General features: G+C 44.0%; 1 pseudogene; it reads left to right on the forward strand.

Annotated features, from left to right (window-relative positions):
- The first annotated feature begins 7792 nt into the window (after positions 1 to 7792).
- Positions 7793 to 22151, forward strand: part of LOC126692871 (thioredoxin-like 3-1, chloroplastic) — a 74538-nt pseudogene continuing 60179 nt past the window's right edge.

Raw genomic sequence — 22151 nt, forward strand, 5'->3', positions numbered from 1 at the left:
GCAGAAAGCTGAGGACGAGATACGGCAGGTTAAAGAAGAGGCTCAGCTGATCCGGGAAGCTGTAGAGGCTGAAAAGAAAGCTGCTCATTAGCTCGGGATTCAAGAAACGGAGGCCTGGCTATCCGAGGAAATTCCTGAGGTGTGCAGGGACTACTGTAGCATCTCATGGGCTCATGCCCTTGATGCTGCAGGAATTCCTGCAGATTCGGCGCAGAGATTGCTTGAGAGCGTCTTCTATCCTCAGGAGATCCGAGAGAATCCCGATGGCGCCTAAGCAGCTTCTGAGCAGGGCTTGGCTGTGCCTGATGCCATCCCTCTGCTTGATAAAGCCAAGGATCCTGCCATGGACTCTATCTCTGAGGCTCCTCCTCCTCAGCCAGAGTAGAAAAAGGATCCTCCTGCTAAGGCTTAGCTTTTAGGTTTTTAATTTTTGTACTCCCTTTTTTTTTTGAATGTGAGTTATCTTGTTTTTGTTCTTTTGTAAGGACCTCTCTTTGTATTGACTTTGGAATATTAATATAGAATGTTCTCTTTGTTTTCTATGGATGTTTACTAATACTATCCCTTTATTTAACGTTTGCAATGATATAAATAAATATAAACGAACGAGAAAGAAGGATGCCGTGCAGCGAATTTGAATAAGGGTTGCAATGACGCTAGACTACGCACGCCCCTTGAAATTGCACAAGACTTCTAAGTAATAATTTCCCTTAAGTAATAATTTCCCCTAAGTCTGTGGTCCAAGGAGCCATGCAGGACTTAGGTTCTGTTTAAAACTTTGAATAGTTGCCATAAGTGATAATTTCCCCTAAGTCTGTGGTCCGAGGAGCCATGTAGGACTTAGGTTCTATTTAAAACTTTGAATAGTTGCCATAAGTGATAATTTCCCCTAAGTCTGTGGTCCGAGGAGCCATGCAGGACTTAGGTTCTGTTTAAAACTTGGATAAATTGTATAAGTAATAATTTCCCCTAAATCTGTGGTCCGAGGAGCCATGCAGGACTTAGGTTCTGTTTAAAACTTTGATGAATTGCATAAGTAATAATTTCCCTTAAGTTTGTGGTCCGAGGAGCCATGCAGAACTTAGGTTCTGTTTAAAACTTTGAATAGTTGTCATAAGTGATAATTTCCCCTAAGTCTGTGGTTCGAGGAGCCATGCAGGACTTAGGTTCTGTTTAAAACTTTGATGAATTGCATAAGTAATAATTTCCCCTAAGTTTGTGGTCCGAGGAGCCATGCAGGACTTAGGTTCTGTTTAAAACTTTGATTAGATGGAAATAGACCGGTGGGTACAGGATGATCACGGAACAAAACATTGGGCAAAGCTGTTTTCATTAATAATAGTATCGTCTTAGGTTATTTACATTCCACGGTCGAGGTACAGTTTTTTCATCCAAATCTTCTAGATAATAAGCACCTATCCCGACCACAGATGTAATGCGATACGGTCTTTCCCAATTGGGCCCCAGCTTACCCCAAAAGGGGTTTTTTGCGCTGCCGAGAATCTTTCTCATCACGAGATCACCTGGACGTAAAGGTCGCAATTTAACATTAGCATCATATCCTTGTCTCAGCTTCTGATGATAATAGGCCATATGGATCATTGCTTTTTCCCTTCTTTCCTCGGCTAGGTCTAGACTTCTTCCTAATAACTCGTCGTTACTGTTAGGGGTAAAGGAACTAGACCTCAGTGTGGGAAAGTTGTTCTCGATTGGGAGCACGACCTCAGCCCCATAGGTCATTGAAAAGGGGGTTTCACTGGTTGACCGTCGCGGCGTTGTCCGATAGGTCCATAAGACGTGTGGGAGCTCTTCCACCCATCTCCCCTTTGCCTCATCCAGCCTCTTTTTCAGTCCATTTACTATGACCTTGTTCACGGCCTCGACTTGTCCATTTCCTTGGGGGTAGGCGGGAGTGGAGTACCAATTAATGATCCCAAACTCGTGGCAGTACTCCCTAAAGTTCTTGCTATCAAATTGGAGACCGTTGTTAGAAATGAGTTTGTGTGGAGTTCCGAAGCGGGTAATAATGTTCTTCCAGATGAATTTCTGGGCATCCACGTCCTTAATGCTGGCCAAAGGTTCAGCCTCCACCCATTTGGTGAAGTAATCGGTTTCAACTATTATGTATCGCTTGTTCCCTGCAGCTTTGGGGAAAGGACCGACAATATCAAGACCCTACTGTGCAAATGGCCATGGGCTGGAGAGGGGGTTGAGGACCCCTCCGGGTTGGTGGATATTTGGGGCGAATCTCTGGCACTGGTTACACTTCTTGGCGTATTCCTGGGCCTCTCTTTGCATGTTCGGCCACCAGTATCCTTGGGTGAGCGCCCTGTGTGCTAGCGACCTCCCTCCGGTGTGACTTCCACAAATCCCCTCGTGTAACTCTTCAAGTAAGGACTCGGATTCTTCTGGATGTATGCAGAGTAGGTACGGCCTAGAGTAGGAGCGTCGATATAATTTGTGGTCCTCCGATAACCAGAACCGAGGAGCATTCCTCCGTATCTTCTCGGCCTCCAACTTTCCCTCAAGTAGGGTGTCGTCTTGGAGGAAGTTCTTTATAGGATCCATCCAGCTAGGATTCTTTCTAATCTGATGGACCTGAGCCGGGTCTCTTCTAATGGGACTCGCTTGGACTAGATCTTCGACAAGGATCATTCGTGGCAGATCATGCGCCGAGGACGTGGCGAGAGTGGCCAGCGAGTCTGCATGGGTGTTCACACTCCTGGAAACATGCGTCAGATTGAAGGATTCAAAACTCGACTGTAGGCGTTTGACTCGCCCGAGATACTCTTGCATTCTAGCATCTCTAGCTTCCAACTCACCCATCACTTGGCCAACAACCAATTTAGAGTCCGAGAATGCTTCTATTACCCTTCCGCCCAATCTTCGAACCATCGTCATCCCTTGAAGTAAGGCTTCGTATTCGGCCTCGTTGTTCGTAGCCGAGAACTCGAGTCTCAGTGATTTCTCAATGGCAGCACCGTCCGACGATATTAAAACTATCCCAACTCCAGATCCTCTCTGGTTGGCCGCGCCATCCACGTAGACCTTCCAATGCAAGGTCCCCCCTGCTGAAATTGTACCAACCGATTTTCCATCCATGTCTTTCTTCTCGGTTATTGTTTCTATAATGGGTTCAGCAAATTCTGCGACTAAGTCTGCAAGGACTTGACCTTTGATGGATGATCTAGGCATATATTTAATATCAAAGGCCCCCAAAAGCGCACTCCACATGGCGATCCTTCCTGTGTAGTCGGCGCTTCGAAGTACCGCTCGAAGGGGAAGCTGGGTTAGAACGATGACCGTATGCGCTTGAAAGTAGTGAGGGAGCTTCTGTGTGGCGTGTACTATCGTCAGAATTGCTTTTTCCAAAGGTAAGTATCACACTTTGGCCTCGTGTAATAATTTGCTTACGTAGTAAACCGGTCGCTGCACCCCATTATCATCCCATATCAGTACCAGGCTTACAGCATGGGGAGCTACGGCTACGTACGCAAACAGTACCTCGTCTGCCTCAGGGCTGGACATGATGGGTGGTCGCGACAAGTATTCCTTAAGTTGCTGGAAGGCCCGAACACAATCCTCCGACCATTCAAACCCTTTCCACTTATTTATCAAGAGGTAGAAAGGTCGACATCGATCTGCAGATCGTGATATGAACCTATTTAATGCTGCGATCATACCAGTGAGCTTCTGTACTTATTTTGGATTCTGAGGAGCCTGTAGGCTGTTAATTGCTTTGATTTGATCGGGACTTACTTCTATTCCCTTGTGGGTTACCATATACCCTAGGAATTTCCCGGACTCGACCCCGAATGAACATTTGGAAGCATTGAGTCGCAACTTGTGCTCCCTTAAGATAACAAAGATGATTTCAAGGTCTTTCACGTGCTCGGACACCATTTTACTTTTTACAACCATATTGTCTATGTAAACCTCAATGATTTTGCCCAGCTGTGGCTCGAACATCCTGGTCATCATCCTTTGGTAGGTTGACCCTACGTTCTTTAGTCCGAACGACATCACCTTATAGTGATAGTTTTCGATGGGTGTCATGAAAGCCGTCTTCTCCTGATCTTTTAACGCAAGGGGTATCTGATGATAGCCCTGGAAGGCGTCCAGGAAACTCATTTGAGGGTGGCCCACGGTTGCATCCACCAATCGGTCAATTCGAGGTAAGGGAAATGGATCCTTCGGGCACGCCTTATTTAGGTCCGTGAAGTCCACGCAGACTCTCCACTTCCCCATTTTCTTTCTTACCACCACTGTGTTTGCCAGCCATTCGAGGTAAAAGACCTCTTTAATAGCCCCTACTCTTTTCAGTTTTGCCACTTCGTCTCTAACGGTACTAGCATGTTCCTTTGAGGGGCGTCGGGGTGGTTGCTTCTTTGGAATGGAAGATGGGTTAACATTCAAGTGGTGAAAAATAAGGCTAGGATCGACCCCCGGGGCGTCGTAAGCGTCCTATGCAAACACATCGACATTTCTTCTGAGAAATCCAACCAGTTCCTCTTTTTCTTGAGAAGGCAACTCGGAGCCGACCTGGAAAAATCTTTCTGGATCGTTGTTGACAATGAATTTTTCCAAACTTTCACACCTTATCTCCTCGGCTAGCTCATTGTCTTGCCCTGCCGAGGTGGCTGGTTGCTATAAGTTCCCAGGGGCCGAGGACTCGGCATGGGATCGATGTAAGATGGCGGCCACCATACACTGCCTGGCTATGGCCTGATCTCCACGAATCTCTTCTACTTGACCTCTGGATGGGTATTTTACTTTTTGGTGAAGTGTGGAGGATACGGCTTCCAGGGCATGGATCCATGGCCTGGCTACTATCGCTGTGTAGGGTGAGTAAGCATCGATAAAATTTACCTCCACCACCTCCGATCCAGTCTGTATGGGTAGTCTGATCTGCCCCTTTGGCGTAACAGTCTTCCCTTTGAAGCTGATAAGGGGGGAGTCATAAGTCGTCAAATCCTCCGGCCTCAGGTTCAGCCCTTTGTATAGATCAGGGTACATCACCTCTACTGCGCTTCCTGGGTCTACTAACACCCTTCTCACATCAAAGCCTCTGATTCTCAATGTAACCACTAAGGCATCGTCGTGAGGTTGGATAGTTCCCCTCTTATCCTTGTCCGAGAATCCTAGTATCAAAGAGCTTCCCTTTTTAAACCTTTTAGGTTCCCTTTGCCTGTCCTCGGAGGGGAGCCGACCAACAGCCAGTACCCTGGAAGGAGATGGCCCAGCTCTTCCTAGTGCGGTGAGGATGACGTGTATCGTCCCGGTGGGGGGTTTTAATGACACATCCTTTCGAGGCTCTTGCATTGCTTGACCCGGATGGCCGCTCGAGGGGTGCAAAAGATGACGTAGCTTCCCTTCTCGGACTAATTGATCTAGGTGATTCCATAGATTCCTGCAATCCTCAGTGGTATGCCCATGGTCCTGATGATAGTGGCAGTACAGGTTCTGGTTACGTTTTGAAGGGTCTCCAGCCATCTTTGCTGGCCATCTGAAGTAGGGCTCGTTCCTTACTTTCTCCAGCACTTGTTGTACTGGTTCCCTGAACACGGCATTCACCGTTTGCGTGTTACTCTGTCCAGCCTGTCGCGAAAAATCTCTCCTCGGCTGGTTATGGTTATATCGTTCCAACCTGAAATCATTTGCTTTGGGGGGAATGATCTTCTCATTTCCCTTTCCTTGTAGCTGATCTTCTTCCACCCTTTTGTACTTGTAGATCCTATCCATCAACTGATGAACGTTAGCAACTGGTTTACTAGTGAGAGATTTCCTTAAGCCATGCTCGGTGGGGAGACCGCTTTTGAATGTGCTGATAGCAACATCATCATGGTTCTCATCTAACTCGTTATATATCTCCCAATATCTATCCGAATATGCTTTCAGGGTCTCTCCCTCGTGCATGGACAAGGACAATAGCGAACTGAGGGGTCGAGGGACTTTGCTATTTGTAATAAAGCGGGAGCAGAAAGCCTGAGTGAGCTGCTTGTATGAGCCTATGGAATTTGTCTTCAGGCTGTTGAACCACCTCATCGCCATTGGTCCTAAGCTGGATGGGAAGACTTTGCACATCAGGGCTTCATTTTGCGAGTAGATAGCCATTTTTTGGTTAAACTGACTCATGTGCTCCACCGGGTCTGCTCGGCCATTATAGATGGCGAACGCTGGTTGGTTAAAGCATCGAGGTAGCTTAGCCCCTTCGATTCTGTACATGAAGGGTGACCTTGAAATCTGGTCTAGCGCCCTATTTATAGCATCATTTCCCGAACCCTTGCTGGATGGGCTCTCATATTTTCGTACAGGGCGTGGTTCCCTCTCGTAAGAAAAGGTTTCACTTGGGGGGGTCCTCGACCTCTGTCGATAACTCGCATCCTCCCCATTAGAGGACTCATCTGAGCTAGAGGGAGATCACTTTCACTGTACACGTCGTAACTTCCTTTTCAGGTCATCTATCTCTCGCTGCATGGCCTGATGACTACTTCGCCTCTAGGATACGTGACTACCTATCTGGGTGTGACTGTGGCTCGTCTGGGTAGTATGCACGCTTCCCTCACGATTCCCTCTGCCGCCTGGGTTGGCAGGGTTATTTTGCCGCTGGGACTCAATGGGTTCTGTCCGTTGAGAGTTTGCCTGGCGAGGATTTTCCTGGTGTGGACCTAGTTCTGCCATGCTCGATCGTTGTGCTAACTGATATCTTAGTTCTTCCCACAGACGGCGCCAATTGTAGGGACTCGATTTTAGTTAACCCGGTCCTGGATGGTCAGGCCCTGGCCTAAAAAGTCCCACACAATGAATTCTGTAGAGTATGGGCTAAAGAACTTGGTTCCAGTTGGCTTAGACGGTTCGTTGCATGTCCTTAGTAGATGTAAAAACGTGAATGAAGAAAATGGATGTGAAAGTGGAAGTTTTATTCATGGTTATGCATTCATAGAATGAATCCTTGCTCCCGTCTCCTCTCTCCTCTTTTTTCGTCCCCCTCTCTTGAGGGACTCTTACATATTATATAGGCCCTCTTTTATCATCTGGGCCTTACACTTGTTGATCATCCAAACCCCCACTTGAGCACCTGTCCCATCAGACGCCCTTACCAGTTCTTTGTGAGTTGCAGTGACCAAGGAAGCACTGTTTAGGAGTTTTCTCTTTATTAATGCGGCCAGGAGAGTAGTTGTGGTGCATTTAATGTGGTGGTGACAGTCTTTGCTGGGATATTTTGAGTCTCCTTTCTTTTTACGTGTTTGGAGTGAGGGCTACAGTAACCGGGATGCATCATTGACCTGGACTTTGGAATGTCCGAGGAGGAATTACTCCTCGGATGTGTTTTCTTCGCCCCAGTGGGCCTGAGAAAGGATTCTGGGCCGCGACGTCTCCTCGGACAGAATGGTCCTCGGACGGGCCCAAGGCCCAGCCAACTTGTTATTCTGGGCTGGTCCCCACAAGATTCAATCCCTGCTTACATAAAAAATCGATTAATACTTTGATTTAATGATAAAGAGCTATTATCAGGAGAAGACGCCATAAATTGAAACTATCTTAAAAAAAGAGTTTAGACCAAAAAATAATATAATAAAGATGGAAAACAGGTTTTTTTTATTTTTTTTTATTTTTTTTATTTTTTATTTTTTTTATAAAGCAGTTCCCAAAAATAGTTTTTTTATTTTTATTTTTATTTTTTTATTTTAAATTTATAAAGCAGTCAAAATGCTTTTATTGGTTGATTCTTGTATTCTTTTTCTTCCAAAATTCTAATTTTAAAAAGGTCTAATTTTCTGTTATTGCCAGGATGGCTACTTGGTGCCGCAAATGCATCTGACATCTACTTGAAACCTAAGCTGGAGATATTGGCTGCTGAGTATGATACCAAGTAAGCTCGAGTGAAACAAGCATATCTAAATTAGGTATCAATTGTTGCTTTTTTTCACAATCTATATCATGGTTTGACAGTACAAGAGTTATTGAATAACTGAGTTGTTCTTTCTTTAATATTACTTTGACGGTTTGACCTCACATGTATCAAACACTATAGCCTTCAAGGCACCACATTCTCACATTATATAGTTTACCAATCTTAAGTTACCACATTCTCACATTATATATTGTATACCACTCATAAAGTGAGTGGTATGTGAAAATGTTCATATTTCATCATTGCCAAGGGTTGAGTAACTGGTGGGCTAAGAACCTTATAGCTGTATCGTCTGGTCTCTTTTATGAGAAGAATCAGCGTTCGAATCACCCTCCCCTACTTGTTTGTACATTTGAATTATATTTAAAAAAAATTTTGAGTGACTCAAATTTTTTTCTTATTTGATAAATGACAGCTTTTATTCAAGAACATGTAATAAAATCATTTCAAACAGAAGCAGCTGGCTGCATACTTGCCATTCAAGCTACCAAGGATATCTCCTACTACTACTAGTACAGAAAATGTTGTTCTCCACAAATAGCATAGAACTCTATCTTGAATTGAGTTTCTAATTCTTTTACAGCTAGACAATGCATATCTTACATCATAGATTTTAGCTTTCAAGATATCAGCCTCCATTCAAACTATACCCTTATAAACGGTTGCATTTCGATCAATCCACAGGTTTTTTATCACTGCAGCTAGGGGCGGAACTACATTGGTTGGTAGAGGGCCATGACCCTCCCAATTGTTTATTAAAACTCTCGTATATTACTTAAAACTATGAAACCTTAACCATTTTTGTAAAGGCTGGCCCCCACAAGAAAATTTTTTGGCCCTTCCGCCTGCTCTAATTTAAGTATCTTTCCAAACTTGAAGCCATACCATCTAGTCATTTTTTAATCTATTTACATAGTTTTACCATAGCTTTTTACTATTGATACTCTCTCCCTCACGTCAGTTATGTTAAGCCATTAGTTTAGCTTAGCTTTTCCATTCCCATATTTTAAAAGAGCCTCAATAGAACCAACTTCTCCAAAAATTCTATTTTCTGCTTTATTTATTTATTTATTTGATTTATTTAAACCAAATTCTTAAAAAACTTCTCAATGGATACTAAGTGTCCTTTGTCCACAACAAATTTCTTCTCCTTGAAAAGAAGAAAGAAAAGAAGTTTCTAATACTTTAACTACCATGAATTGTGATAAGGGTAATTTTGTAATATTGATACTCACCCATGATAAGGCAAAAGGCGACGGCCCCAATAAACCCGTCAACTTTGCTCATGTTCATTAAGAGGCGACGATAGTATGAGGTCTATAGTTCCACCTCGAAGCTGACGGTGGCACCTTGGACGACGAAATAGGAAGCTGACGGAAAGAAGCTGAAGGGGATACGTAAACCTCTGACGGCTCTGGCATGGTCTTACTTGGTCTTCACGTATGCGTATATAAGGAAACATCTTGTTCCCCACACTCAACACTAATCAAGAGGACTCCTACAAGGAAAGGATTCCGCGAAATACGCTCATGGAGACTCCTACAAGGAAAGGTCTTCTAAGCCAAGGAGTAGATGTCAACCCTATGCTACTATAAAAACCCCAAAACCCTTACAAACCAAGGTACGCATAATTTACCTCAACTCTAGCACTCTAGAGTTGTGAAGAGTTCTCTAACTTAACCTTTGGAAGGTATTTGGCTGATACCACATCGGTACTCTCTATAAGGTCTTCTTCTTTTTCTGTGTTGTGCAAGTCTGGTATCAAGTACGTGAGGACCATGCGACTTACTGACGATTTTTTGGCAACATCAAATTGTATTTTATGAAAAACCATCATCTAGCATAACTTTCAATGAAGATACTAAGTCATTTTTTAATGTTTGGTATACATCTCAATAGGAAATTATAAAGCTTATTGAAGGGGTAAAAATATGGTATGATGGACCTTCGTTAAATTGGGCCTGACGGATCTTAGTCCATGGGTCGATAGAGGGCAAGCCTAAGGCACAGCGGAAACCCTAGATGGGAAATACTTGCGACACATGCTTGAATCATCATAGAATCCCAAGGAAAATAGGAATCCTAGCACAAAGAGAATTCCGGAAGATACGCGCCTTAGTGAAGATCTTCCTTACAAGGAAATGTCTTGTCCATCACGTTTGGGATTTTTCAAGAGGATTCCTATAAGGAAAAGACTTCTACACCAAGGAAGAGAGGCCAACCTTTTACAACTATAAAAGCCCCAGTACTCTCACAAATCAAGGTACGCATAATTTACCATTCTCTAGCACTCTAGAGTTGTGAGAATAGTTCTAACTTGACCTTCGGAGGGTGTTTGGCCGGCACCACACCGGTGCTCTCTGTTAGGTCTTCTCTCTTTTCTTTGCAGATATCATTACAAGCGTGTAAGGATCGTGTAGCTCATTGGTGATATTTACGGCATCATCAGTTGGTGCCATCTATGGGAAGGAGTAGTATCATAACTATAGCTTGTAGGCCATACAAACGCTACCCGGAAAAAGTGCATGGTACTTACACGCTCGATGGCGACCACCAACAACGTTTAGGAAGACGAGCCATAACCTACTGCCTTGGAGAGACAAGTCCTAACCCTTATAGCGGCAGTGGAGCGCCTCACCATACAAAACCAGACCCTAGAGGAACAGCTGTAACAGAAGAACGCGGCGACGGGAAACCAAGAAGAAGATCAAGAAGGTGCTAGTGTTGATCGCAGGAACCAGGAGAGACCGGAGGGAAGTAACGCCCCAAGCAGACCGGAGCGACAAAACATAAGCCTTCCAACCCTCATGGATGTGGCTCCGCCTATTGTCACAGAGATGCAGGCAATGAAGGAGTAGATGGAAGTTATGATGAACGCCCTCAAAGGACGAGTATCCAGCAATCTTGACGACCTAGTCAACTGAACCGACTCATTGTTCACTGCCTTCGTTAATTGCTTCCCGCTGCCGCACAAATTTCGCATGCCACATATAGACAGTTACGACAGAGTCAAGGATCCTCTAGATCACTTGGAGACCTTCAAGACCTTGATGCACCTTCAAGGAGTTGTAGACGAAATCATGTGTAGGGCCTTCCTTTCAACGCTGAAGGGTGCTGCGAGAATTTGGTTCAGTCGATTAACATCTGGCTCTATTAGTACTTTCAAGGAGCTGAACGCTCAGTTCACTTTGCACTTCTTTGGAGGACACAGATACAAGAAGTCAACTGCATGCCTGATAAACATTAAGCAGTGGGAGGACGAGACACTGAGGTCCTACGGAACTCGTTTCAATAAGGAGGCCCTCTCAATTGACAAGGCGGACAACAAGATACTCGTGGCAGCATTCACTAATGGGCTACGAAAGGGTAGGTTCCTATTTTCTCTATACAAGAACGATCCAATGACCATGTCGGAAGTGCTTTACAGGGCTACCAAGTATATAAACGCAGAAGAAGCATTGCTATCCCGCGAGGATAAGCCCATAAAAAGAGAAAGACAAGAGGATACATGACAGGATAGGGGGCGCAAAGTGGCTAGGACCGGAGAACGATGGGATGATAGACGCTCCAAACCCCCCACTAGGAGATTCACAAGCTTCACCCTGTTAACTACCCCAATAGATCAGGTCTTGATGCAGATCAAAGACGAAGGAACCCTGACGTTCCCCGCAAGTTAAAGGGAGATCCCAACAAGAGACCAAGGGATAAGTATTGCCGCTTCCATCGAGACCACGGGCTTAACACAGCTGACTGCTACAATCTAAAACAGCAGATAGAGGCCCTTATAAGACAAGGGAAACTATAGAGGTTCGTGAGCAAGGAGAAAGTGGTTCCGCCCTAAGAGCAGACCCTGCAACGAGAGAATAAGCACCCAAGGCTGCCCATTGGAAACATAAGAATGATCATAGGGGGCATGACAACCTCTAGGTCGTCCAAAAAAGCCAGGAAGACCTACCTAAGAGTGGTTCAGAACGTCCAGCTCACGGGCACTGTACCTAAGATGGCACGGATCGACAACCCCGTCATTGGATTTTCAGAAGAAGATGCTCGAAGGCTGCACTACCTGCATGATGACGCGCTTGTTGTCAACCTAAGGGTAGGAGACTACAACATGCACCAGGTTCTGGTCGACAACAGCAGTTCGACAGACATCTTGTATTACCCGGCTTTTCAGCAGATGAGAATTGACAAAGAACAGTTGGTCTCGATTAATGCCCCTCTAGTTGGTTTCGGAGGGATGAGAGTGTTCCCCCATCGATGCCGTCACATTGACAGTAACGATGGGAGATTACCCCTAGCAAATCACTAAGGAAGTAACATTCCTGGTGGTAGACTGTTCGTCCGCTTACAATGCCATCCTTGGACGACCCACCCTCAACTCATGGAAGGCTGTAACTCCGACATACCATTTAATGATCAAGTTCCCAACAGATTATGGAATAAGAGAACTACGTGGAAATCAGGTGGTAGCATGAGAATGCTATATTGCTATGCTAGAAATGGACGATCAATAGCAAACAATGTGCGTAGAAGGATGACGGACAGTAGCAGAGCCAGTTGAAGAGTTAGAAGAAATAATCCTTGATGACTCAAGGCCAGAACGGACAACTAGAGTAGGTTCATTGGCAAGCTGGCCGATGCGCCAGGAGCTCACGGAATTCTTAAGAGACAATCAAGACGTGTTCGCCTAGAATCACGAGGATATGCCAGGGATCGACCCCACAATCATGGTTCACAAACTGAATGTATCACCTACATTCTCCCCAATCCGGCAAAAGAAATGAGTATTCGCTCAGGAGCGGGACAAAGCCATTGCCGAGGAAGTACGAAAATTGCTTGAGGTAGATTTCATTCGAGAAGTGTACTACCCCAATTGGTTGGCAAATGTCATCATGGTTAAAAAGGCCAATGGAAAATAGAAGATGTGCGTAGACTTCACGGACTTCAATAAGGCCTGCCCCAAAGACAGCTATCCATTTCCTTGGATAGATACTTTGGTAGACTCAACCGCAAGACACCAGCTTTTGAGCTTCATGGACACTTTCTCGAGCTATAACCAGATTAAGATGGAAGAGGCCGATCAAGAGAAGACCTCTTTTATCACCAGCCAGGGATTGTTCTGTTACAAGGTGATGCCATTCGGACTTAAAAATGCTGGAGCAACATACCAAAGATTAATGAACAAGATGTTCGCGCACCAGATCGGGAGGAATGTACAAGTTTATGTTGATGATATGCTGGTGAAGAGCATACACAAAGATGATCATCTAGGCGACCTCCGGGAGAACTTCGACACCCTCTAGTTATATAACATGAAGTTGAACCCAGGCAAGTGTGCGTTCAGAGTGACGGCGGGGAAATTCTTGGGCTTCATGGTATCCCAAAGAAGTATAGAGGTTAACCCAGAGAAGGTACGAGCCATAAATAGAATTAGAACCGCCGAGGATGGTCAAGGAAGTGCAAAGTTTGAATGGCAAAATCGCAGCCTTGAACAGGTTCTTCTTGAAAGCGACGGACAAATGTCTACCTTTCTTCCGCACCCTGAGGAAATCGTTTGAATGGATGGACGAATGCCAGAGGGCATTTGACAACTTAAAGGCATATCTCTCATCTCCACCATTGCTCAGTCCATCCAAGCTGGGAGAAGGGACCTATATTTAGCTGTTTCACAAGCCGCTATTAGCGCAGCTTTGGTAAGAAAGGAAGATGGATCTCAGAGACCAGTCTACTTCACAAGCCGAGCACTTTAGGGAGCAGAAGAGCGGTACCTTCAGATGGAGAAGTTGGCCTTCGCGTTGATAACTGCTACGGGAAAACTCAAACCGTACTTTCAAGCACACATCATCGTTGTCCTGACGGACAAGCCCTTGAAAAGAGCCACGAGTAGCCTCGAGGCAGCATGAAGAATGGCTTTGTGGGCAGTAGAGCTCAGCGAGTTTGACATACAGTACCGTCCGCGAACAGCTGTAAAAGGGCAAGTGGTGGCTGATTTTATCGCCAAATTCACTCTTAGAGACGATCAGGGGGTAGAGGATACATGACAATGGAATATTTATATGGACGGATCTTCAAATAGACAAGTAGGAGGGGCTGGCGTAGTGATCCAAACCTCGGAGGGGGATAAGATTGAGTGCATGATCTGACTAGATTTCCCTACAACCAACAATGAGGCAGAATATGAAGCCTTGGTGGCAAGGCTAGACCTCGCAAAGGCTATAGGTGCTGAAAATGTGGTCGTACATTGCGACTCACAGGTAGTAACAAGTCAGATTAATGGCAGTTACGAGTGTAAGAATAAAAGGATGAAGAGGTATCTAGAAGAGTTAAAGAATCGAATCAGCAGCCTCGAAGTCAGATTCGTTCAAATCCCGAGGGGGGAAAACAAATGCGCCGACCGACTAGCAAAAGCAGCCTCGACAGAATTTATGTTTGTCCCCGAACAGGTATTGCCATTTGTCCAAGTCTCCTCACTTATTGATGACAGAACAAATGTGTAGGAACTAAATTCTGAAAGCAATTGGACCACGCCTTTAATATCATACCTGAAGACTGGCGTTTTACCAGATGGGAGTGACGCCGTAAAAAAGGTAAAGGTCCAAGCATCATGATTTATGCTGATAAAAGATGTTTTATACAAAAGAGGGTTCTTTCGGCCGTACCTGAGGTGTCTATGCCACGAGGAAGAAGATTACATAATGAGAGAAGTCCACGAGGGTATCTGCGGAAACCACTCGGGGGCACGATCATTAGTGCATAAGTTTATCCGAGCAGGATATTACTGGCCTACAATGATGAAGGATGCACAGGCCTATGTCAAGGCCTGTGACAAGTGTCAAAGGTTCAGTAATCTCATCAGGCAACCATCCGAGGAACTAACCCCCATGACGGCCCCTTGGCCCTTCGCTCAATGGGGACTAAATATCATGGGCCCCTTCCCAGCAGCAGTTAGGCAGTTAAAATTTCTGGTAGTTGGTATCGACTACTTCACTAAGTGGGTGGAAGTAGAAGCCCTAGCCACTAACACGGAGAGGAATATTCAAAGTTTTGTTTGGAGGAATATCATATGTAGGTACGGGATACCCAGAGTACTTGTCTCCGATAATGGAAAGCAATTCGACAACAGCACATTTAGGGACTTCTGCTCGGAGCTAGGTACCAAGAATCACTACTCGTCGCTAGCACACCTACAGGCCAACGGGCAAGTTGAAGTCATAAACCGGTCCTTGCTTAAGATCATCAAGACTTGGCTCGAGGGGGCGAAGAGTATCTGGCCGGATAAGCTAACAAGTGTCTTGTGGGCATACAGAACTACAGGGAGAATGCCCACTGGAGAAATGCCATTTTGACTAGCATACGGAAGTGAAGCTGTCATCCCAACAGAGGTAGGGCTCACAAGCTTTCGGGTGGAAAACTACAACGAGAATAAGAACGAAGAGGCCATGCGACTTTAGCTCGACCTAGTGGACGAAGTACGAATGACAGCGGAGCAAAGGATAGCACGGTATCAGAATCTCATCGCGAAACACTACAACTCCAATGTCAGGCGTAGAGACTTTCAAGTCGGAGATCTTGTACTACGAAAGGTAATGGGCGCTACTAGAGATCCTTCACAAGGAAAGCTCGGCCCCAATTGGAAAGGACCCTACAGGATCGCATCATGGCAGAGGAGGGCACCTACCACCTCGAGAGGTTGTACGGACAAAAGCTTCAGCACCCATGGAACACGGAGCACCTACGAAAATACTATCAATAGAGACAGCATGAAGAGCAACGACGCTATTTCCAGTTTTTCTTAGTTTTTACTACAATTATTAGTTTTACTTTAACAACTTTTTGCTACAATACTTCAAGTATCTTTTTAAGCCCAAGGGGGCAGGTACTTTTCTACAAATACACAATTTTTTAAGAATATTCAAACACAACTGTCTTTTCAGCCTAAATTCTCACGAAGTCCACAAAAATGGATGGATACAATTAAAGTCCACAAAAATAGACGGATCATCCCAAGAAGGATGAAAATTAGTCCAAAAAGTGGACGGATATAAAGTCTACAAGCTGGACGGATCACCCCAAGAGGGATGAAAATTCTAAGTCCAAAAAATGGATGGATATAAAGTCCACAAACTAGGCGGATCATCCCAAGAAGGATGAAAATTCTAAGTCCAAAGAGTAGACAGATAAAACTTAAAGTCCACAAGCTGGACGGATCATCCCTAGAAGGATGAAATTTATAGTCCAAAAAGTGGACGAACATAAACTAAAGTCCATAAAAGTGGACGGATATAAATAATGTCCACAAATTGGACGGGTCATCCCGGACGGGTGAAATTTCTTAAGTCCATAAAAGTGGACGGATAATAAACAAAATCCACAAGCTAGACGGATCATCCCAGACAGATGAAAATTCTTAAATCCATAAAAATGGACGAATATAAACAAAGTCCACAAGCTGGACAAATAATCCCAGGCGGATGGAATTTCTTAAGTTCATATAAGTGGACGGATACAAATCCATGAACAGGACGAATCGTCCCATGAGGACGAAAAATTCCAATGTCCAAAAACGTGGACAGACATAAGCCAAAAACCACAGAAAGCACGGATCATCCCATAAGGTGAAAATTCAAAGTCCACAAGAAAGGATGGGATAAACTACCTAGTATTTGAGGTGGACAGTTCATCCATACAAGATCTAAAATTATGTACAAGTTCATAAAGGTGGATGGTTCTACCAAGGTGAATGAATATTGCACTCCATAAGGTAGACGGATCATCCAAAATGGTAAAAATTGAGTCCATAAATTGGACAGATTGTCTAAAGAGATAGATTTTAGTCATTAAAGTAGACAGACCATCCTTGAATGTTAAGCCTGTCCTTTATAAAAAAGAGGACGGGTCGTCCGTTAAGGATGAGAATCTTAGCCCAAGAAGTGGACACCTGAAAAGGACGAAGACTTATACATCTTGTTCAAATAATAAAGATCATAACCGGTCACACAAAAGACCAAATAAGATGGGCATAAAACTGCGGAATAAAGAAAAATAAATACCATTGGCGGATAAAACCCTCGAAGGGCAGTTGTTCAATACACAAATTTAATGACGGATTGTTCTCAAACTTAGCCAAAAAAAAAAAAAAAAAAAAAAACCCTATTCTTCAGGGTTTGCATCTTTTTCTTGGCCTTGAACATTCTATGCTTGAGCTAACTCTCTGTCGCCTTGGCCTGCATCCTCAGCAAAAAGATCATCTGTGTTCTCTGAGGCGACGGGCATAGCAGACGTCTAGGCTTGGTCGTCAACTTTAATCATAGACACATCCAAGGTAGGGTACGCCTTCTTAACTTGACGGAGCGCGTCATCAAAACCTTGTAGGAATGAGTCTCCTAGCTCGGACAGCAAGGCATTAGAGTCACGGTACTCTCGTATCGCCACCTCCTTAGCTTGACAAAGCTTTTCCTTTAGGTCTTGGACCTCCTTGTCTCTAACCTCCATGGCCTTCCTCGCCTTGTTCGTCCTTTGCTTAAACTCCTTCCTCACCTGCTTTGAAAGCTCAAACTTTTTCTCCATTGTGGATTTCCATTTGTTAAGTTGACCCAGCTCAACCTTCGTTTGCTCTGCCTTTGCTCGAACACATTCCAGAGCCGTCTCACGGTTAAGGCACTGATCCATTAGCCCCTTCATCATAATCATAGACTAAAAAAAAAAGTTAGAAGAAAGGGTTAGATAAAAAACTAAGTGGAATGGACGAACGAAAAGCCGATGAACAAGGATTACCTGAGCAATCGCAAAAAGCCCCGTCTCCCCCATTACCTCCGTGGAGTGATTGCCTAAATCCTCGTAGTCCTCTGATGTGATGATGGACGAAAGTTGTTCCAAGGCATATTTGGAGTCATCACGGAGGAAGGAAGGTGGCTTCTCTTGGCTAGTGGACGAGGCCTTCATAAAGCCTTTGCCGGACCCATGTTTTGCTGGGGTGACCGTCTTCGCACCCTCAACCATTAACCCTACGACGGGCTCTAATGGGACCTTAGGTTTCTTGAGTGGACGGTCCCCTTTGGATGGTTGCTTCCTTTTTATTGACGGAATTCTTGAGCCCATCCCCTTAAGAGCCACATCACCAGACTCCTTTTTCTTGGTGGCCTGTGATTTAATCAACGCCCTCCTCTTAGCATCATCCATTTCTGTAAAGGAGGATGAATGAAGTTATTAACTAACAAAAGTAAAAGCCATTTCAGCAAAATAAGGTTGACAGACTTATGTCTGCAAATTTTGGCGTTATATCTGATGGCTTCTGGTGTTGGTTTAGGACCGTCACAATACTAGTGGATAGTATCAGGTGTCACTAACTTTGCCCAAGTCCTTTCCTCCGGCTTGGTCTTGGAAAAAATCTTCTCAAAAAAACTGAACTCCTCAAGACTAACTTGTGGACGTCGTCTAACTGCAAAAGAAGAGGACGGTTAAAAGTGATGGGGAAATTATAACTGAACAAATGTAAAGAATTTATAAACTAGGACGGGTGCATACTAGACGGACTCAATACGCCAGAAGTCGTGTCGACGGGCATATGTTCCGTGTCTCCTGGACGACCCATCCACTCGTCACCCTCTAGGAAGAAATAACGACTCTTTCAGTCTATATTGGAGTCGGAGGTTTCTAATATAACCTTCAACAACGGACTCCTACTAGCAAAACTACACATCCCCCTTGATTTGTTTGTTTCATCTGGACGGTAGTTGTGGAGAAATTCCCGCACCGTCAGCCTCTTAGCACCGTCAATCATAGCACCATACAGGATCTCCATTGCTATGAAGACCCTCCAAGCGTTCGGAGATATTTGGGTGACGGACAGACCCAGATACTTGAGAAGCTCACGATGAAGGGTACTTAGTGGAAACCTAAGTCCCGCCTTCAGCATCTGTTCGTACACCCCGACACCTTCTACCCTTTTATAATAACATTTCTCTGATACATAGGGTAGACAGATTGGGATATTATTTGGAATTTGAAAATTAGCCCTAAGAGTGTTGAAGTGTTTCTCCTTGATGGTGGATGTGAAGTTATGCACCATCCATTCTGGTAGCATGATGAACTCCCTAAGTCCATCAGCACCTACGACAGATCTTATTGGTTGTTCCTCGCCGTCATCAGAAACATCCTCTGGTTCAGCCATCTCCATATCCTCATTTGTTGAGGACGAGGAAGAGGCGGATGGACTCCTCTCTTCGCCTGGACTCTCTTGGTCTTTATGACCAGACGGGTATACTTCCTCGTAATCCGCCCCATCACGAACGACTGACTGATTACTTGACGCACTAAAGATTGCCTACACGTGACGACAAAACCTAAGACTCTAACGGATTTAGAAGTGATCACAGGTGTGTATAAAGTCTAGGAAATTAAAAAGTATATTTGCAGGACTTGTGGAAAGAGAATACTCACCAAATCTGTGAATAAGTAAAGGAGTTGTGTTGATGACGGATACAGCTACTGAACGGATCGTTCTCTAACAAGGATGACGGTAGCGCTCTGACAATGTGTTTCAGTTGAAAATGGAGAAATGAGAAAGAAGGAGTGTGAAATATATATACGAAGTGCACGGAAGATGAAGTGACGCTTCGATCCGGGGAAAAATCTAATCGAAGAGCGACACGTGTCATGCATCATAACTGCTTCAGACAACCTGTCAGGAATGGTCGCAGTTCACGGCGTCCTCTTTGAAATCCGTCGACCCACAGGCCTTTAAACCGTCAACCCAGAATATTGAACCGTCACCCCATTGGTCCTTCCACTCAAGCATGACGGACCCATAAAGTGAAGGGGGCAACTGAAGGGGTAAAAATATGGTATGATGGACCTTCGTTAAATTGGGCCTGACGGATCCTAGTCCATGGGCCAATAGAGGGCAATTCCAAGGCACAGCGGAAACCCTAGATGGGAAATACTTGCGACACACGCTTGAATCATCATAGAATCCTAAGGAAAATAGGAATCCTGGCACAAAGAGAATTCCGGAAGATACACGCGTTAGTGAAGATCTTCCCTACAAGGAAATGTCTTGTCCATCACATTTATTCAAGAGGATTTCTATAAGGAAAAAACTTCTACACCAAGGAAGAAAGGCCAACCTTCTATTACTATAAAAGCCCCAATACCCTCACAAATCAAGATACGCACAATTTACCATTTTCTAACACTCTAGAGTTGTGAGAATAGTTCTAACTTGACATTCGGAGGGTGTTTGGCCGGCACCACACCGGTGCTCTCTGTTAGGTCTTCTCTCTTTTCTTTGCAGATATCGTTACAAGCGTGCAAGGATTGTGTAGCTCACTAGTGATATTTACGACATCATCACTTATGTATAATCAATATAATTTAGAAAGATGTAAAACTCTCATATAAGATAATTTTGTAGTCATGTAACTTTTGTATACAATATATATGATTTATGACTTAGTTTGGAGTAAAATTTTTAACTTTTTATAAACTAATGTATGAACATGCTCTCATGCGCACACATATAATACTTTTTTTTCTTTTTTTAATTTCAAATCAATATGACGGCCGAATCTACAAAAAATTCACTTGTTTCGACCCTCTATTTCCAAGGGTCTACTAAAAAGGTCCAAATAGATGTTGAAAATAGACATGAGCGAATAAGGGGGTGTTTGGTATGTGTGTTTGAAAACATGTATTTTTTTTTTGTTTGAAAACATGTGTGGAAATACGTGTGGATAAAAAAATGTATGAAATGCATGATATGTTGTTTAAAAACTGAAAATGTGTGTTTGAGTGGGTGTACCAGACACTCCCTAAGAATGGCTAGCTTTATTTCAATGTTCATTGAAACCCTTGAAATAAGCCAATACAACCGTTTAAAAAAAATGCGGACTAGTTTTAGTAGCATTCCCGTGAGAGTTTTGGCTCCAAAATATTATGAGCCCGTTTGGTATGTGTATTTAAACAAGGCGTAAATGCTCTTTTCATCCCTACATTTTGGGGTCATTTCTATTTTGGTCCCTACATTTCTATTTTACCACTTTTAGTCCCTAAACCAATTAACGCGTGTCATTTAAGTCCTTACTGTCAGCCAACTAATAGAAAAAACTGACATGGCTAACGGCACATTAAAATAATAATTAAAAAAATCTATTTTGACATTAAAAAAGACACATCAGCATCTAAATTAAAAAAAATTAATTTTAACTAAATAAAAAAAATTACAAACAGAATTACAAACAAAAAATCATATTAATGGAGATCTCAGATCCTTGAACAAGAACAATAAGATTAGAAACCCATAAACTCATAAATTTCACATTCAAATTATCAAATTCCTATTCCATATTCATCTTGATCATGAACACACAAGAACAAGAAACCCAGAATATTCAATCCCAAGAACAAAAGAATAGAAACCCAAAATATTCCAAAATTTGTACACAAATTCTTCCACAAAAATCAATTGTACACAAACACCAACCCAGATCTGAATGGTTTTTTTTTTCCTTTCCTTTTTTATGTTCTTATCAGGAGCAGATCTGGGTTTGGAGCAGATCCAATGGTGCCGTTTCTGGGTTTGGGTTAAAAAACTCCCAATACTTTTCTTTGCCACTTCTTTCATTTTGTTTGAGCCAAAACTAAAAATGGCTGCTGTTGCTGCTTCCATTTCTTCAACGAGCTTATTCTCTCCCTACACTCTCGCTCGCCCCAAAACTCACACTCCATCGAAGATGCTTCCATTCCATGCATCGACTACAGATCGAAGTTGCTCCACCCTACACTTCATCGAAGGTTGGACGTCCACCCACACTCCGACGCAGCTCCACCCCACACTCCGTTTCCACTCTGACGCAGCTCCACCCCACTCTCCGAAGCCATACCCACCTCCAACATCTTTGATCTGTCACCGGTGAAGCCAATCTATGGGTTTGGGTTTTGATTTGTGGAGGAGGAGGTGACTGATTTGGGTCTGGGTTTTGAGGAGCGTGACGTGTAGGTTGCGATTTGGGTTTTGGTGGTGGTCGTTCGGAGATTTTGGGTTGTCATGGTGGACATCAGCGTGGGGTCGTGGTGTTGTGGGTGGACCTGGGTTCGTGGCGCCGTGGGTAGCAGCTTGCCGTGGGTCTTGGGTTTAGTTTTTGAGTTTAGCAGCTCGCCGTGCAGTGCTGTGAGTGGTTGATTTGAGTTTAGTTTTTCTGGGTTTGAGAAGTCCTGGGATTGAGTTTAATTTTTCTGG

This window comes from Quercus robur, chromosome 7 (genome assembly GCF_932294415.1).
Source record: "Quercus robur chromosome 7, dhQueRobu3.1, whole genome shotgun sequence".
NCBI classification, from domain to species: Eukaryota; Viridiplantae; Streptophyta; class Magnoliopsida; order Fagales; family Fagaceae; genus Quercus; species Quercus robur.